This window comes from Lissotriton vulgaris, chromosome 2_1 (assembly GCF_964263255.1).
Source record: "Lissotriton vulgaris chromosome 2_1, aLisVul1.2, whole genome shotgun sequence".
NCBI classification, from domain to species: Eukaryota; Metazoa; Chordata; class Amphibia; order Caudata; family Salamandridae; genus Lissotriton; species Lissotriton vulgaris.
Window position 1 is genome coordinate 793,998,532 of NC_141687.1, and position 18,914 is coordinate 794,017,445.

The 18,914-nt window shown below is 50.7% G+C and overlaps 1 protein-coding gene across 1 annotated transcript in view; it reads right to left on the reverse strand.

The window, feature by feature from the left end:
• Window positions 1-18,914, reverse strand: part of CHN1 (chimerin 1) — a 394,531-nt gene that overhangs the window by 148,891 nt on the left and 226,726 nt on the right. The window lies entirely within an intron of this gene.

Consider the following 18,914-nt stretch of genomic DNA (forward strand, 5'->3'; position numbering starts at 1 on the left):
AGTACATCCTTGTCAGGCAGATGATCATGTTTGTCAAGCTTGTCAGTATATAGTACATAAAACAGTATAAACTGAGTATACACATATAGTTTACGCATAGTAGAATACAATCCTGCAAGCAAATGTAACAAACATAGCATAAACAGCGCCTGACAGTAATAAAGGAGGTGGGAAACAGAGGGTCACCTTTCTTGAAAAGGTTCCGTAGGACTGCCCGACCCACAGACGTATCCGCTTCGCTGGCTGTCTCCAGACAGTAATGCTTGGTAAATGTATGGCGACTAGCCCAAGTAGCCGCTCTGCAAATTTGCTGAATTGGAACTCCAGCAAACAAAGCCGCTGATGAAGATATTGCTCTTGTGGAATGAGCCCTAGGAGCTGTTTGCAACGGTCGCCCCGCTTGCATATGACAAAAGGCAATGGCAGAAGAAATCCATCTTGCAATTGTTTGTTTTGAAACTGCCTGCCCTTTACGAATGTCAAGTCAAGTCAAGTCACATAATTTATATAGCGCGCTACATACCCAGAGGGTCTCAAGGCGCTAGAGAAGGGGTGGGGGGGTTACTTGTCAAATATCCACGTTTTAAGTTGCTTTCTGAATGCTAGGTGGTTTTGGGTAAGGCGAAGGTAAGTGGGAAGGGAGTTCCAGGTTTTAGCTGCCAGGTAGGAGAAGGATCTGCCTCCCATGGTGGTTTTGTTGATGCGGGGTACAGTGGCAAGGGCTTGGTTGGATGATCGTAGCTGGCGGGAGGGCGTGTAGAAGGACAATCGTGTGTTGAGGCATTCTGGTCCGATTTCGTAGAGAGCTTTGTGTGCGTGGGTTAGGAGTCGGAAGGTGATCCTCTCATTGACGGGAAGCCAGTGGAGGTTTTTCAGGTGACCAGAGCTATGTTCTTTCCGTGGGATGTCTAATATGAGCCTGGCTGAGGCGTTTTGGATTCGTTGGAGTTTTTTCTGAAGTTTAGCGGTGGAATCAGCGTAGAGGGTGTTTCCATAGTCCAGTCGGCTCGTGACCAGAGCGTGGGTGACCGTTTTCCTAGTTTCGGTGGGGATCCAACGAAATGTTTTTTTGAGCATGCGAAGAATGTTGAAGCATGATGAAGAGACTGCGTTGACTTGTCTGTTCATCGAAAGTGAGGAATCCAGGATGACGCCCAGGTTCCGTGCGTGGTCTGTCGGTATGGGTGCTGTTCCAAGGGCTTCTGGCCACCAGGAGTCGTCCCATGCAGAGGGGGAGGTACCTAAGATGAGGACCGTAGGTGATGAACAGCTGATTGGAAGAACGCAAGGCGGATGTCCTCTGCAGATAGAATTTAAGACATCTCTTGACATCCAAGGTATGCAATGCCTTTTCCGCTCGTGATTGCGGATTAGGAAAGTATGTTTTCAGAATTATAGGTTCGTTAAGGTGGAATTCCAAGGGTACCTTGGGGATGTACTTTGGATTAGTGCGGAGCACTACAGAGTCGTTTGTAAATTGCAGAAAGGGTTGTTGAACTGTAAAGGCCTGGAGGTCACTGACTCTTCTGGCGGATGTCAATGCCAGTAACAATGCTACCTTCCACGAGAGATATTTGAGGTCAGCCTTGTGAATGGGTTCGAAAGGATGACGCATAAGTTGTGCCAAGACCACGTTGAGATGCCACATCGGAGGAGGTCGACGTACTGGAGGGAACATCCTAAAGAGCCCTTTGAAGAATTGTTGTACAATCCTAGCCGAGTACAAGGAAGTAGTACCGTCTTGCCGATATCTAGATATCGCTGCCAGGAACACCTTTAAAGTTGCGTGAGATAGACCTGATTTTGCCAAATGTAGGAAGAACGGTAGAATCTCTTCCGGCGTTGCTGAAAACGGGTGAATTCCGTTTGCCTGACACCAGATGCAGAAACGTCTCCATTTTAGACTGTAAGTCTTTATTGTGGACGGTGCCCTCGCCTTGGCCAGTACCTCTTTGCATTCCTCTGGGATGTTCAAGTGGGCGAACTCACGGTATTCAGGCGCCAGGCTGCTAATTTCAGAGATGCTGGATCTGGGTGACAGACCTGATCGTTCTGCATACTGAGTAAGTTCGGGACTGGATCCAACTGAATTGGTTTGCACTCTGACAGTAGGAGGAGTTCCGTGAACCAATACTGGCGCGGCCATCTGGGTGCAATCAGGATTAGTCTGCACGGTTCCTTCTTCATTTTCCGCAGAACTCTGGGGACAAGTGGGATCGGTGGAAATGCGTACGCATAAATCAGGAACCAGTCCAGTGAAAACGCATTCCCCTGAGAGTCTTTTTGGGGATGCCAGCTTGCAAAGAACTTGCATTTGCTGTTGGCCTTCGTAGCAAACAGATCTAGGTCTGGGCGACCCCATAGTCGAAAGATGTGATCCACCGTCTGTTGATGAAGTTCCCACTCGTGAGTGGAGACCTTCGTCCTGCTGAGTGTGTCTGCCAAGACATTCTCTATACCTGGAACGTGCACCGCTTGAAGATTTACATCGTGCTCCAAAGCCCACGCCCACAACTCCTGGGCTTCCTGGGAGAGGAGAAGAGATCGAGTTCCCCCCTGCTTGTTGACGTAGTGCATGCTTGTTGTGTTGTCCGTTTTTATCAACACATTGGAATCCTGAATGACTGCATGAAACGCCTTGAGTGCCAGAAAAATGGCTCTCAGTTCCAGGCGGTTTATGTGCCAACGCTGTTGTAGGGCAGACCACTTGCCACTGATAATGAGGCCTTGAAGGTGCGCTCCCCAGCCCTCGAGAGACGCATCCGTCGTGATGGTGAGGCTTGGTGGCTCCTGAAGAAACGCACACCCCTTTTGAAGATGTCGTTTTTGCGCCCACCATCTTAGTGAGTTTTGCATTATCGGTGTGATTCTGATCATATCTTCGAACGTTCCGGAGACCTGTAACCACTGCTGGGTCAGTTCTTCCTGGAGGGGCCTCATTCTGAGGCGACAGTTCGGTAGCAATGGGATGCAAGAAGAGAACATCCCTAGAAAGGATTTGTATATCCGAACAGAAACTGACTTTTTTGACAACAGTTTCTGTGCCATGTCCTTTATCCTGAGTTGCCTCTCCTCCGAGACAAAGGCTCGGAGTCTCTGGGTGTCCAAAGTTGCTCCCAAGAAAGCTTGTCTTTGCGACGGTTCCAGTTTGGATTTTTCGTGGTTGATGGAAAGGCCCAGTGATTTAAACAGGTGTAGGCACTGTTGTAGATGCGAATGAACGACTGCTCGAGAACTGGCCTTTATAAGGCAGTCGTCTAAGTATGGGAATATTTGGATTCCCTTTAGTCGGAGATGCGCCGCTACCGGAGCTAGAACCTTGGTAAAAACTCTTGGCGCCGATCGTAGTCCAAAAGGAAGAACCTTGAATTGGTAATCCCTGCCAGCCACCCTGAAGCGCAGGAATTTTCTGTGGCGAGGTAGAATTGGAATATGGAAGTATGCATCTTGGAGATCTAAGGTGACCATGTGATCCCCTGCTGCCAAAAGATGCAATATTTCCTGGAGCGATAGCATTCTGAATGTTAACTTTCTCAAGTACTTGTTCAGAGCGCGAAAATATAGAATCGGGTGCCACTCTCCGTTCTTTTTCCTTATTAGAAAGAATCTGGAGTAAAAGCCCATTCCTCTCATCCTTTGAGGCACGCTCTCGATCGCTCCCTTCTGCATCATTAATCTGATATGAGCAAATAATTCCTTCAGGTGAGCTGGGGGGGGTCCTTTTGGAGAAACATTTGGAGGAAATTTTTCGAATTCTAGGGCATGACCCCTGGACACTATGTCTAGGACCCATTTGTCTGATGTTATTGACTGCCAACTGGAGTAAAATTTGGATATTCGCCCTCCAATTTTTTCTTTTGAATAGGGCAGCGGTGGCGGCAGGTGAAAAGTTTCATTGTTGTTTATCCTTTCCACGGTAATTTGCTCTACCCCTGTTTTGGGGATAAGAAGGCTTTCTTTGGTTGTAAGACTGATAGCGTTGAGTCTGGTATCTTTGGTTGTTTTGCCTGTAAGTGGGTTGCTGGTTATATCCGCCTCTGGTAGAGGACATTCCCCGTCCTCTCGCTCCTCGAAAGGGCGGCTTTCGAAATTGAAGAGACACTAAGGATTTCGCAGTTTCAGAATCCTTCTTTATAGTCTGTAAGGCCTCCTCTACCTGAGGTCCAAACAGATATTCACCATCATATGGCAAATCCAGCACTTTATGTTGGACTTCTTGCCTAAAAGAAGTAGATCGCAGCCAACCCTGCCTGCGAAGAACTGCAACTCCTGCCAGCTGCCGAAAACCCGTTGAGGCCACATCCACAGCCCTTGAAGGTTCAGGTAGAAGATCAAGATATGGTGCAATATCAGACCACATTTGTCTGTCATATCTTCCTAAGATGGCCAATGAATTTGCCGCTCGAACTGTCGTAGCCGCCATTGTAGAGACGCGTTTTCCTATAGAATCCAAGCGTTTGCCATCCCTGTCAGGCGGGGCTGTCAGCGGGGACGAGGGATTCCTAGCCCTCTTTTGTGCTGCTTGAATTATTACAGAGTCCAGTTTTGGCTGTCCTTTAAGGCATGCTGGAGACTTGTCTGGTGCCCTGTACTTCTTTTCTAAACGTGGTAGGACTGGAGGAATGGACGCCGGTGTTGCCATGACCTTAATCCCCTCCTGCCAGATGAAATCAATGATGGGAATAGACTTAATCTGTTTCCTTGGCTGATCTTTAAAGTCATAAAGAAAACAATCTTGCTCCTTATGCTCCATGTCTATATGAAAACGCTTAGTGGCGCGTTCCATCAAGAGATGGAAGCTAACCACGTCCACCGGTGGAGAAATCGAGACTGCTTGGTGCGAAGGGGAAGGTGTGTGCTCCTGATCTTCATCCCACTCCGACTCATCTTGAACCTCACCTTCCTCCCTTTGTTCCTCCTCCTCAGAAGACAGAGGATCGACTCCCTCCGCCTGTACTTGTGAAGCAGGTGATGTTGGAACTATTGGCTGCAAGCTTGGTATCGGAACCCCAGCGTTAGGAGTAGTTGGTTCTGAGCACGCTGTTTCTGAAGGTGGAAACCTTCTGTAGTAATCGTCCAACATGAATTGAAGATTGGACAGTAAAGCCACAGGTACTTGTGTGAGAGGCAAGGTATCCACCTGGGACGGCATCTGCACAGTTGGATGATCATCCTCCTGTTCGTCCTCTTTTAACTTGATATTCAATTCAGAAGGACTTGTAGCCGCTCCGAACATATGATCTATTTCTTCCTCACTATCCGAGTCCAAAAGACGGTCAGGAACTTGCGTCGTCTGTTTTGGTGTAAAGAACACCGTAGACGGAGACCATACTTGCAACGCGGTACAAGATGAAAATTGCGGCGTTGATGGCGCGTTTTCCATTGTGCCAGTGGCCGATATCATAGACTCCTTTGAAACCGTCGTCGACAGGATGGATTTCGTCGACGGTATGCCCTTCGTCGACGGTATGTCCTTCGTCGACGGTATGTCCTTCGTCGACGGTACACCCTTCGTCGACGGTACGCCCTTCGTCGACGGTACGCCCTTCGTCGACGGTACGCCCTTCGTCGACGGTACGCCCTTCGTCGACGATATGCCCTTCGTCGACGGTTTGTTCTCCGTCAACGGCACGCTCTTCGTCGACGGTATGCTCTTCGTCGACGGTATGCTCTTCGTCGACGGTATGCTCTTCGTCGACGGGTCTGCCGTCGACGACTGGATGGACGTCGTCGACGGAGTGGTCTTCGTCGACGGGATTTTCGTCGTCGACGAGGTGGTCTTCGTCGACGGGAAGTTCGTCGTCGACGGAATTACCTTCGCCGGTGGCAGCGTCGTCGACGATGCTGTCGATGCCGATCTTTGATGACGGCAAGGCTTTCAGACTCGACGTCGACGAGGTATTGACGACGGCCGTCGTCGACGAGATAGGTCTTACCGTGACATAGACCATGGTTGGAGAAGAAGCTGCCGTCGTCATAATCATTGACGATTTAGGAGATGAGAAGGTCATCGTCGACGTGGAAGAGGCGTTGGCGGAGGTCTTCGTCGACGAGTAGACAGTGGAAGGCGTCTTTGAAGACGAGTCCTGAGAAGAACTCTGAACAGTCTTCTGAGGCAAACTCTTGGTGGGCCTTTTATGAGAAGAACTCTCTAAGTCTTTGCCTGAAGGGGCAGCCTTTGAAAAGGAAGGCTTGTCAGAACCCTTTGCAGGTTGATTCTTCTTAGCAACCTTAGCCCCAGAAGATGGTTGAGTTTCAGACGCAGGCCTCTTTTTAGGAACTGAAGTGGAACCCGAGGCAATACTGCCAACTTCAGACACAGTTTTATCCGAATACTTTAGCCTTTGTAGCCACAAAAGCAACCAAACCTCTCTGTCTCTGAGAGTCTTTTGAGGAAATTTCCTGCAGATCTTACAGTCTTTGACTAGATGATCTGGGTAGAGGCAATATATACATTTCTCATGAGGATCCTCTTTAAAAAGCCGGAGCTTACCACAAGAGTCACAGGCTCTGAACAGAGACTTCCTTGAAGACATTTTAAATCCAGTAAGAAGAAATATTCAAAAGAAACTGAGCAGAGCTCAGGGAGACTCCCTTCACACGACGTGCGGTAGAAAATCGGAGAGCCTGAGCCTCTGGGGAGAACATTCTGGTGGGTGCTGGCGCCTGATTGGCTGTAGTTTGGACTATACAAAACGACTATGATAGTCATAGATGTGGAAGTTTTTTTCCTACTGTAGCTGGGCTACTTTACTTCCTGGTTTATTCCAATAGGTATTTACTGCATATTTATGGCATATTATTGCTATTTTATGTACCGTGGGACTCCCACTCCGACGACGGGGAATGATTCAGGCATGTGAATCTATGAAAGACACCCCTAATACTGGAGAACAAAACATATCTGCACTAGCTCTCAAAGTGTAACACGCATCATTGTCGTCTCAAATTTGTGCACACTTTTTTACTACATCCTAACATCAGTACTGTGAGAAGTTGGCCTGATATGCAGTGCTCACTATTCTAGTGATCACTATGTATCATTCCAAACGACCCTTATTGATGATTGGTTGTAAGTCAACCTTATAGACCAGCTATCCTAGTAGCATGGACAAGAGCAGTCTTTAGGCTAAACTCTAGAGGGCGTGTTAAGCCAGCTGTTATACCATCACATATACCCCTTGAACACCAAGTGAAAGGACACCACACAAGTTGTTATGAAAATAAAAGGATATTTATTTAGAACACAACAGCCCTGGACTCTTTATGAGGACAGGGCGCTAAGCACAATACAAAGCTCTTAAAGAAATTCTGAAAGTCGCACAATTTACACACACGGAAAACCATATACTACAAAAGTGGAATGCGAAATTACTAGCAGGTAAGTACTACTCTCAAAGACTTTAGAAACGCTAGGCCTACAATGCTGAACCCTTGGATTAGAAGCAGGAGGCCTAGGGACTTCGTGTGCAGAGTGGAAACTCTCACGCGTAATGCGGGATAAAGTCTATGGTTGCTAGAAATGACAAAGTTGGTGTTCTCGGGCGAACCCGACTAGGTAGGTCAAAAACGAAAGTGGATCTAGACACTTAGAGAGTTGGTCTACGCTGGAGCACCGTGGTACTCGGTTTACCTAGCCCAGGGGCTGCGGCTGCATAGGGTTCAAGTGTCGTCGGGTTTCTTCGTCGACGAACCAGGAGCCTGAAGTGGAAGTTGCAGGCAGGCGACCAGTGAAGATGTTCCGGGCCGATCCAAGGACTGGATCACCTGAAGAGGGTACCTGTAAGCAGAGGGGACCAAGTTCTGAATCACTAGCCAGTGATTAGATGGGCACCAGGATGGCACCGGATGAAGTCACCTCGACCAGGTGAGTGGGCGACGCTGGGCTCTGCAGTCTCTCGGACCAGGAGGCGTTGTCGGCGACCAGGATGGAGGTGCGAACTGTCCCACGAAGGTATCTGCTGTCGGCGATGCTGGACCCAGGATTGGGGCAACAACTCTTGGCAAATGCAAGCCCACACGGTGGACTCAAAATGGCGTCTGGAGTGGACCAGGAGGGTCCGGGGTGCTCCTCTGTTCGAGGGGAGCAAGGGCCAGCAGGCAAGTGACCGGACAACGCGGTGAGCAGCAAAGAGCAGAAGAGCCCCACGCAGATCTCGTGGATGCTGGGGGGCTGGACTTCGGTGCTGGAGCTGCTCAGGGTTAGGGCTTCTCAAACCCCAATGCACTCACTCGAGGTTCCCTCGGCAGTCGTGCTGGATAAGCGTAGTGCAGTTCTGAAGATGGCCGGTCCCTTGAGGTCTCGTCACACCCACGAAACTCAGCTGGGCTGATGATGTAGGTAGAGGTCAGAGGTGCCAGGGAAGCCGGGTCTGGTCGTGCTGGTCGCTCTGGTTCCGGAGGAAGGATGTGCAGCAAACCGCAGGTTACTTAGTTGGTGCCCGCAGATGCAGGGTGACTACTCATTAGTCACAAGGGAGAAATCTTAGGAAGAAGTCTTGAGTTTCTTTCGTAGAAAGTAGTTTCAGGATTCAAAGATGATCTCATTTGGAAGGATCCCCGCTCCCACCTTTATTCTAAAGAAAGGGGCTGGTACGGGACTAGGTCCTGCCCATGGGTGGGACCAGGAAGGGGGGTGGTTACACCCCTCTCCCAGGCCGGACTTTCCCCAGCTCAGGGGCTGGTGTGCCCCTGGAACTGGTTCAAACTGGCAGATGCACAGTGAGCACCGGGGTGCCACTTGCAGTCACCTTCCTATTCAGCCCTGCCTACCTAGGATACACAAAACCCTGTCTGGGATGGTGCTAGCACCGCCCCTGACAGGAAACCCTTTGTCCAAGCTCCCCTCGCTGGAAGGACTCCCAGCTGCAGGGGGTCAGACTTGTGTCTGTGGTGGCAGCATCCATTTTGTGATGCTGAGGCTCGAGTTAACTTTAACCGGGGTTCACAGTTAAATGCATGTCGTGTCCCTCTAGAAGGGTGGAATGCTAACCCCGTCGCCAGAATTGGCGAGGGGTTAGTATTCCAATTCGTATGACACCTTACTCGACATGTTTTGATAAAGCGATACCAAAGATAGCAAATAACCGCGAGGATTATAATGCACTTAAAAGTATATGGTACGCGTTATCATAGAACAGCTATTAGGACTTGGTTCCGCAAGGTGCAGACGGGCTTTGCTCATGCCAGAGCACCATCTCACATAATTCCAAGCACTCTGCCTTCAGGATTGTTAAGGCCTGCCATAGGAGTGACTGATAGGAATACATGTGTCTATTTTAGGGTTAGATATAGGTATACTATATCTACAGCAAAGGGTGGTTACACCACTTTGTCCCAGCTGTCGTGCAGCCAGTTGTGTCAGATTTAGATGGCCAGCCAGGGGCTGCAGCCCCTGGTAGGCCCTGGGTACACCTATGCCCTGAGTTACAGGGTCTGATAAGGTGGCCCAGTACCAATTGGTAAATGCACCTAAGGTACACGTGTCAATTTAGTGAGAACAGCAAGGCTGTGGGTCTGATTAGCAGGCCCACAGCCAGAGAAGTCGTAAACCAGTGAAGCAAAAAGCAAAAATCTGGGGTGATCATAGGATTGCAGACCCTACTCTCCTACATGATTCCCCCCCCCCTCCCGCCCCCCAAAACTTTGGGACAATAAACTAACCTTGACCAGGTGAGTCTTCTTGCTCTAAGTGGAAATACCTGGAGAGCCCATCTGCATTGCCATGATCAGTTCCAGGTCTATGCTCCAGTGCAAAATCCATCCCCTGTAGGGAAATGGACCACCTAAGCAGTTTGGGGTTTTCACCCTTCATCTGAGTTAGCCACAAGAGGGGCTTATGGTCGGTCTGAATCTTGAAATGAGTGCCAAACAAGTATGGCCTCAGTTTCTTCAGGGCCCAAACCACAGCAAAGGCCTCCCTCCTAATAGCTGACCAATTTTTCTCTCTGGGGGTCAGCCTTCTGTTAATAAAAGCAATGGGCTGGTCATGACCATCAAAATTCAGCTGAGATAGAACAGCTCCCACACCCAACTCAGAAGCATCTGTTTGGACAATGAATGGTTTGGAGTAGTCTGGACTCTTTAGGATAGGTGCTGTGCACATGGCCTGCTTTAGGTCATCGAATGCTTTTTGACAGCCTGCTGTCCACTGAACTTTCTTTGGCATCTTTTTACTTGTCAGGTCATTAAGTGGAGTCACAATTGATCCATCATTTCTGACAAATGTCCTGTAATAACCAGTCAGGCCCAAGAAAGCTCGAACCTGAGTCTGGGTGGTTGGAGGAGCCCAGTCCTTGATGGACTGTATCTTGCTCTCCAGTGGCTTAACCTGGCCTCCACCTACAAGGTGGCCCAGGTATACAACCTGTGTCTTCCCTATCTGGCACTTTGTGGCCTTGATAGTGAGACCTGCTGCTTGCAGTGCCTCTAACACTTTCCTCAGGTGGACCAGGTGATCCTCCCAGGTGGAACTAAAGACAGCTATATCATCAAGATATGCTGCACAGAAGTCATCCAGCCCAGTGAGAACTTGATTCACCTGCCTTTGGAAAAATTTTCAAACCAAAGGGCATTACCACAAACTAATAATGCCCACCAGGGGTAGAAAATGCTGTCTTGGGCTTGGCATCCTCAGCTAACCTGATTTGCCAATACCCAGCTGTCAGGTCAAATGTACTTAAGTAGTTGGCTCACTCCCTGATACGAGGGATAACTGGGGGGACGTGGCTTGGGCGCTGATGGGTGAGGCGGCGTGAGCAGGCAGCTCTGCGCTCGACCCCGAAAATCTCCTGCATAAACCTCCTGATTCTCGCTAGAAATACAGCTAATAGTGTCGGAAGGTCTGGAGAAGAGAATCCGATCTTTGCCGTGGACCCTGCAGCCCCCTAACAACCCGGACGGGGGTTTCTCTTTCATCGGCCTTCAGCAGAGGGGATAAGATGGCAGCCGCGATCCACAGTAGGGGCGGATCCGCTCCGACAGAATAACAGTCGAGCTGCAGGGCCACGGGACACGAGAGCTGCGGCACCTGGAGTGGCAGCGGGCAGTCTGACCAACGAAGGCGGAGGTGTGGAGCGGCTATATAGCTTGGAAGCTACATTCCAGAGGCCCGCGGCATCGGCATTGAAAGAAAGATAGCGGCCGTGCATCGCAAGAATACCGGCACTTAACCGGGGAAGATAGAGGCGGTGTCATCGAGACGGGCAGCCCGCAGCGGCCCGCAAAACAGGAACCTAATCACGCTCACAAGGGCAAGGGCTGCGGCTGGAGGATTGACTGGGCAGCGTCCTAGGGTAACGCGACGATATCCGGATTACCAGGGGGCCCAGCGAGCTGCCGGAGGTGACCTCGAGAGCACAGGACATCAGCGCTGCACGGAGGAGGCCTGCAGCGATAGGAGCCGGACTGCAATCCCCGGTGAGTGTGTTGGACCGGGCCTGCACCCGGTACTGCGGAGGTGGGCCCGGTGCGGGTCTGGGCCTCGCATGGGCCGGGGGTAAGGGACTGAGTGGCCAATGGTGCGGGAGCGGCGTACAGGCCTTGCGACTTGGGTGCAGCGAGGGCCCCTACTGCCAGGGGATCATACTGGGTCCTGTCTGTGGCGATTGGGAGCACGTCTGGAGACCTGCGCTACAAGCGAAGGGAAATACTGTGGGGTGGCTTAAGTAGCGCACTGCCAGGACCGGTGCTCGCCGGCCTGAGGGACCTAAAGAGGATCGAGGCAGGCTGCTCAGTACCTGGAGGGGGTCGCAACTGTGAAAAGGTCCCGGCACTCACCTGATCGGAGAGGGAGACCCAGCCCCGCCCATTGCACAGCAGAGGCACTGATCTAAAGGATGCCATCACTATTCGGTCTCTCATTGTCCCTGATAGATACATCATTGCTGTGGAGCACGATCTGGGTGTTTGGACTATCCCTCTGACTTTATCTGCTGTCTTTGTGGTGTACCGCGTGCCTATGGTGTTGTGACTGTGCTGTTGTATGCATCCAGAAAACAGATATTTTAATGTTTGATGAGCTGTCAAGGTACCTGGACGTAAAGCAGTGTAAGCCCCCACGGTCTTAACTGGTCCAGTTAGGGACAGCGGGCTGGTCACGACTGCACCGGCTACTTTGCCCTGCCATCTGGAAGCTTGACGGGCACTGTAGAGGATTGCCTGACAGCGAAGCCCCTCACAGATGGAGTGACTCCTTCCAACCATCATGAAGCCGAAGGGCAGGAAAGACGACGCTGTAGGACAGGAGGACGTCTAGGGTGCGGGAGGCGAACAGGAGTAAGAACTATCAGGAATAGGGCTGCGCCAACACCTGGACAAGATACTGGAGGCCATACCGGCGACAAAAGACTCTCTGCACCAGGATATTGCGCAGGTGGCGTCTGGGCTTGGGCTACTGCGTGCGGATCACGCGAAGCTGGCGGACAGAGTACGGGAAACTGAACTCACTATCCAAGAACTGAAACCAGCGCAGACCACGACGACGGCCAGGCTGGAAGATGCTCTTAAACGCCTTGCGGTGCTTGAGAAGAGGGCCGAGGACTCAGAAAGTAGGAACCGGCGCAATAATATACGAGTGGTGGGCCTTCCGGAAAAAACAGAGGGTGCCGATATGATTGCATATCTCGAGAACTGGCTTAAGTCGGAGGTTGCCCCGGAATGGCTGTCTCCCTTCTTTACGCTCGAGAGAGCACACAGGGTACCAGCCCGACCGCCATTGCCGGGCCGTCCAGTTCGTCCAGTGGTGGCTAAACTGCTTCACTACAAAGATTGGGACGTCCTGATCAGTAGAGCACGCACAGCAGGTCCCTTTAAAGTTGTCAACGCCACTGTGACAATTTTCCCAGACTACACCCAGGATGTCCAGAGACGCAGGGCCTCTTGTTTGGCAATCAAAAAAGAACTGCGGGACGAAGGAATTCAGTACTCCCTGATCTTCCCGGCGAAGCTAAGAGTGATCGTGGATGGCACTACGCACTTCTTCCAAACGCCTGAGGAGGCGTGGACTTGGTTCGATACGTATAAAGCAGGCACGGATCGTCGTGCTCGTGGTCATTCTGTTCTACTGAAGCCTTATCAGGTGCGCAAATCTCAACTAATACGGAAAAGCTCCAAGGCTCAATAGAAACAACAGCAGCTACCAATGGCGCAGAACCGGTTGGGAGCATTGGTGGAGACAGCGGAAATCACAGGTTCACAGCACACGGAATCAGTGATGGGGTCGGAGGAGGATAGAAGAGGGTCTGAAGTGGAGCAGTCGGAATCGGACAGCATTAAGGGACCTGAGGTCACAACACAGACGACAGATGGCATATTGGGCAACTGACAAGGGGCGTGGAATCATGGGGCGGGAAAGGTCCGTGTGCCTGCTCAATCCTGTGGCAGTGCCTGAAGATACTTGAACATTCATATTTTCAAAATGGAATTCTTTGGGGTATGTGGCGGGAGGGCTTGAGTGAGTGCAGCTCCCTGTTGGTCCGGGTCGCACTCCCGTTGCCCTTAAGGCTCCCTGTGGTGGCTACCACAGGATAGTGTTGTTTGCGTTGTTGAGTAGTTTGGATGGGGGCTGATAGATTACTATTGGGTCCTGTTCTGGGGGGTGGGCCGAGGGGGGTTCATGGGCGGTTGTGTTCTGGGGGTTTGGCAATGGTGTGGGCGAAGCTGCCGTGAAGAGTATGAGGAGGCGAAGCTACATTGATGGGGACATTACATGATTTGAAATGTATCACGTGGAATGTGAGAGGCTTACATACTATGACTAGGCGACCCAAAGTACATGCCTATTTATTGCGAAGAGAAATTCACATAGCGCTATTGCAGGAGACACATCTTACTAAAACAGAAGGCCAAGCACTACAGCGTAGATGGAGGGGTCAGGTCTTCAGCACAGCCTATTCAGCGTTTGCTAGAGGGGTGCTCATTTGGATAAGGGCAGGAGTCCCATTTCAGCTCACAAGGCAGGTACTGGATCAGGAGGGCAGATATGTGGCAGTGGAGGGTAGGTTATATGGCAGGGACGTTGTGCTATGCAGTGTCTATGCCCCTAATACCGAGCAGGCTCGTTTCTTAGCTAACATGTCGGGTGCGCTGGCACCCTTACTGGCTGGCCCGGCTATCATAGGGGGGGACTTTAATGCTATAACAGATGTAGACTTGGATAGATCACATCCTCCTCTGGCGGCTACCCCGGTTAGGAAATTGGCTAAAACTAGATCCGACTGGCAGGACAGTTGGGGATTGATTGATGTATGGCGAGCACAACATCCTTACGAGAGGGATTACTTGTGCTTTTCCTCCGTCAATGAACTCCATGTTCGAATCGATGCTATCCTGTGCTCCCCCTTAATAGCACATGTGGCGGCATATACTGAATATCTTACCAGAACTATTTCCGACCACAACCCACTGTTGCTTTCTCTTAACTGGAAGAGGGCAAGAACAGCGATCCCAACGTGGCGCTTACGCCCTGAGACGCTAGAAGACCAGGTGTTTCGAAGGGAGGTGGGAGAGGGTATTGATCGCTACTTCCGGGAGAACCGGGGCAACGCAAGCTCGAGAGCAATTGAATGGGATGCTTTTAAAGTTGTCGTTCGAGGGATCTGTATTACTAAATATTAATGGATTATAAAGACAGTGCTGGAAGAAGTGGCGAAAGCAGAAGGGGTGCTAAGAGACCTGGAGCAGAGGCGGCCGGAACTTCCGTCTCTGCAGGAGCAGTTAGTGGAAGCCAGGGAAAAGCTGGCAGCTGAGACTGAGCGGCTGCGATGCTTCGACTATAGAGGCTATATGGTGAAGGTTCATGCGGAGGGGGATAAGGTTGGTACGCTTTTGGCCAAATTGGCTAACCAGATACCGCGGAATGGACCCATTATGCAGCTAGCACTGGATACTAGCCTACTGGCTCACACGCAAGACCTAATGCTGTCCCTCTTTGCTACTTGTTACGAATAACTGTAGAGCAGTAGAAGAGGGGAAACTGAGGAGGACATAGAGGACTACTTAAAAGGAACCCCACTGCCACTGTTGGATACGGACCAAGCTGATCTGTTGGGGCAGGACATTACTTTGGCTGAAGTGCGTGGTGCAATTAAGCACATGGCCCGGAACAAAAAGCCGGGACCCGATGGGCTGCCTATTGAATTTTACGCCCAGTATATTGACGCATTGGCGTCTTCCTTGTTGGAGGTGTATAAGGAGGCGAGGAAGTAGGGTAACCTCCCATGCTCGATGCGGGAAGCCTTGATAGTTCCCCTTCTGAAGCCGAGACGCTCGGATCTGGAAGTGGCCTCATATCGGCCCTTGTCCATGCTATCGGTGGACTACAAAATTTTGAGCCGCATATTGGCGACCCGATTATTGCCGCACATGCAATCAATGGTCCATACGGACCAGGCGGGGTTTATCCCCACGAGGTGCACAGCTTTGAATATCCGTCGCTTCCTTCGAGTTGTGGCAGAGAATCAGGATGATCGGAGCACAGCAGCGGTCCTCTCTGTGGATATAGAGAAGGCGTTTGATTGTTTGGAATGGGCCTTTCTCCGTGGAGTCCTGAGTCGATTTGGGCTGGGTGACCAGTTTGTGAACTGGACATTGGTGTTGTACTCCTCAGCCACGGCCAGGGTGAAACTGGGTGAAGTGATCTCAGACCAATATCCAGTCATGAGAGGAACACGGCAGGGGTGCTCGTTATCGCCGCCGCTGTTCGCACTGGCGATAGAGCCTCTTGCGGTCCAGGCAAGATCAGGACGGATGTATAGGGGGCAGATGTACCGGGGGGACCAACAATACATTTCTCTATATGCGGACGATCTGCTCCTCTTTCTCCAGGAGGCTGAGGATGATCTACGGGGGGCGACATCCCTGCTGTCCCACTTTGGGATGGTCTCCGGACTCAAGGTGAACTGGACTAAGACCTGCCTCTTCCCGACTAGGCGAGGCTTGCCTCCTCCCGCGTCCCTGGGGGAAGTAAAATGCGAGCCCGCGTGCCTTATCTATCTAGGGGTTCGGATTCATCATAATGACAGGGATTTGTTGGACGGTAACATAGGCCGATGTGTTAGAGCTTTGAAAAGTTGTATGGAGTTTTGGGCGACGCTCCCTCTGTCGGTGATGGGTAGGGTGGCAGTGCTTAAGATGGTGGCACTACCCCGGCTATTATACTATTTCCGTACCTTGCCTATCTGGCTTCCGCCAAGAATATTTAACGACCCGAGATCACGGATTGTGGGTTTCATTTGGGGCAGCGGTAGAAAGCGAGTTGCACTGAAGACATTGATGAGACCCAGATTAGAGGGCGGACGGGCAGTGCCTGATTTTGAGCTTTATTATCTGGCGGTCCAATTGCAGGTTCTGACACAAAATATAGCGCTGGAGTATCGGGCTCAGAGGATAAGAGGGGCCAGGGAATACCGTGTCACGTATTGGCCTACATAGTGCTGCAACAAAAACTAGATCTGCAAGACCTGACTGGGGAGGAGCAGACCCTGCGACTTTGCTGGAATAGAGCAAAGCGTAGAGCGGGGACCACTTGCCCATATGCTCCAGAGATCCCATTGGGCATGCTGACGGCACTGCCCCATGGAGGGGACTGGACCCCACTGGCGACCTGGGAACAGCTGGGTGTTCAGATGATGGGGGACTTGTACCTGAACGAGGAGCTAATGCCCTTCACAGTACTGCAGGAGATGTATGGGCTCCCGGAAGGGGACTTTTTGATACATGCCGCAGTCACGACCACGATTCAAAAGCACTGGAGAACGGGGAGAGAGGAACCGGTTTTGACACTTGCTTGCCAATACACTGATGGCGGCGGGTACTGTCAAGGCAGTGACATGCATTCCATCCAGGCTGCTGAAGGAGGGTATTCGTCCCTTGGATGGGCTGAAAGCGAAATGGGAGAAGAGCATAGGCCGCCAGATACCGGATACTACATGGGAACAAATTCTCAAGCGGGCATGGAAGAGTACCATGAATGCTCGGTTCCAACAAATCCAGTACTTTATATTACATAGGGTCTATTTAACACCAGGGAAGATCCGGAAATATTTCCGGGTCCAAAATGCGGTATGCCCGAGATGTCGAGAGGAGGATGTTGAACTAGAACATATGTTATGGTTTTGCCCACAAATGGAGGGTTATTGGGAAGGAGTGGGGGAGCTCCTGAATGCAATCACAGAGAGACAATTAGAATATGATATGGCCACCTGCTTGCTGCATTGGTTCCCGCACACAGCCAAGTCCAAGGTGACCAGAAAATTTATTGATTTAGGGCTTATACTGGCCAAGTGTGAAATCACCTGGCACTGGAAAGCGAAGGAGGGACCGTCGAGTGGGCACTGGAGAAAGGAGTTCTGTAAATGGGCGAGCTGCGAAAGTGCTGTGCGGCTCAGACAAGCTACCCGATTAGGTAATGATAAGGCGCTGGAGGTAGCTAGATCATGGGAGGTCCTGGTTCAGACTTTGAAGGATCATCAATCGGTTGAGGGGGGAGGATCGAGAGCTCCACAGCCATGTGGTTCATATTTACGGGAAATAGCTTTGATAGCCCTCTGACACACAGTTGGGTGTATAATTTGATTCTGCTAGTGCTCACACTGCCGCCATTGTAGGGGAGGCTGGGGAGATTGTTTTGCTTCATTTCCGCTAGAGTATGTCTTCATCAAGAGAATAGCCAATGCACCTCACCCTCCCTTTTCTACTGTGGATGATAAAATAAGCTGAGGCTGGAATCAGGCCGAAACATGCCCAGGATTTATCTGCCTGCCAGGACCTTGGGCAAACAAGCTGTGTTGCACCTCGCTCCTTTTACTCACCAACACAGGAGGACACAGATTCATGGGCATCAGGCAGTCACAATCTATACAAAGTCCCATGGTGGTTAGTGCAACACTGTTGCAGCAAGAGACATGTCTCCCATGTCCAAGGGTCCCCCTGTTGACAAGATTCAGATTGCCTCATTGCCACTGCTATAAAAGGCAGAACAAAGGCCTCCCTTTGATGGGAAGAGCAACACAGACACGTAGTTTGCTGGTGGCTGGAGTGAGGGCATATGCGACACAGGTCATATTTATTAGACTGGTCACTTGTCTTGTGACACCAAAGGTGAAATTGTGTGGGCAAGTGTGCGGGATTGCCCTCAATGGGAGAGGGCTGTCTACGGTACATGTCCTCATGGACAGAACATCTGTCCCAAATGTATTAAATCAGCAGTACTCTTTCCTCACCTGCCCTGCTCTGCTTGCCTCACTTCCCTTTTTTTTCAAAAAACTTTATTGTACCTTCAAAGTTACCCAGCGGAATGCCTATAACACCACGGGCTGGCCGCTATATCAATTTGTTAATCACATTGCAGCATGTAAACTTCTTTGCAGTCATAGCCGGCACATGTAATAGATTCGAAACTGCCGCAGCGAAGAGGTACAGTATACGCATTATAGTCCCAAACTGTACTGGTTTTTGGTATTCTGTTTTTTAAAAAACAAAAAAAAACAAGCCAAACTTCAGGAATCACAATGCGGTCGTATACTGATTGGTATTGGTCAAGTACTGCATTTTCGTGAAATGTAACCCTTCAGCGTCCCCCCCCACGCCCACTGTCCAGCCTAAGGTGAGTGTCCGGGTGCGTGAGTATATTCTGCCTGACCGTGTTCCCTTGCACTCTCCCTTCTGCGCCTCTGCGCAAGAACTTCACTTATTAGTTGCTCCTGTGTCTCATGACCTCCCCCTCAGTACTATCCGCTAGTATCCCCAGTCCTCCTCCTATTCCTCATCCGACACATCTTGTTCTTCCTCTGGCAAGGGATCACAGATCTCCCCTCTGTATATATTCCACTTAGTCCAGATTTTGTTCCACTTCCCCGGGCAGGCCCGGTTGGAATAGACCGCCCTCTCTGTTACAATCACCCTGTCCATATTCA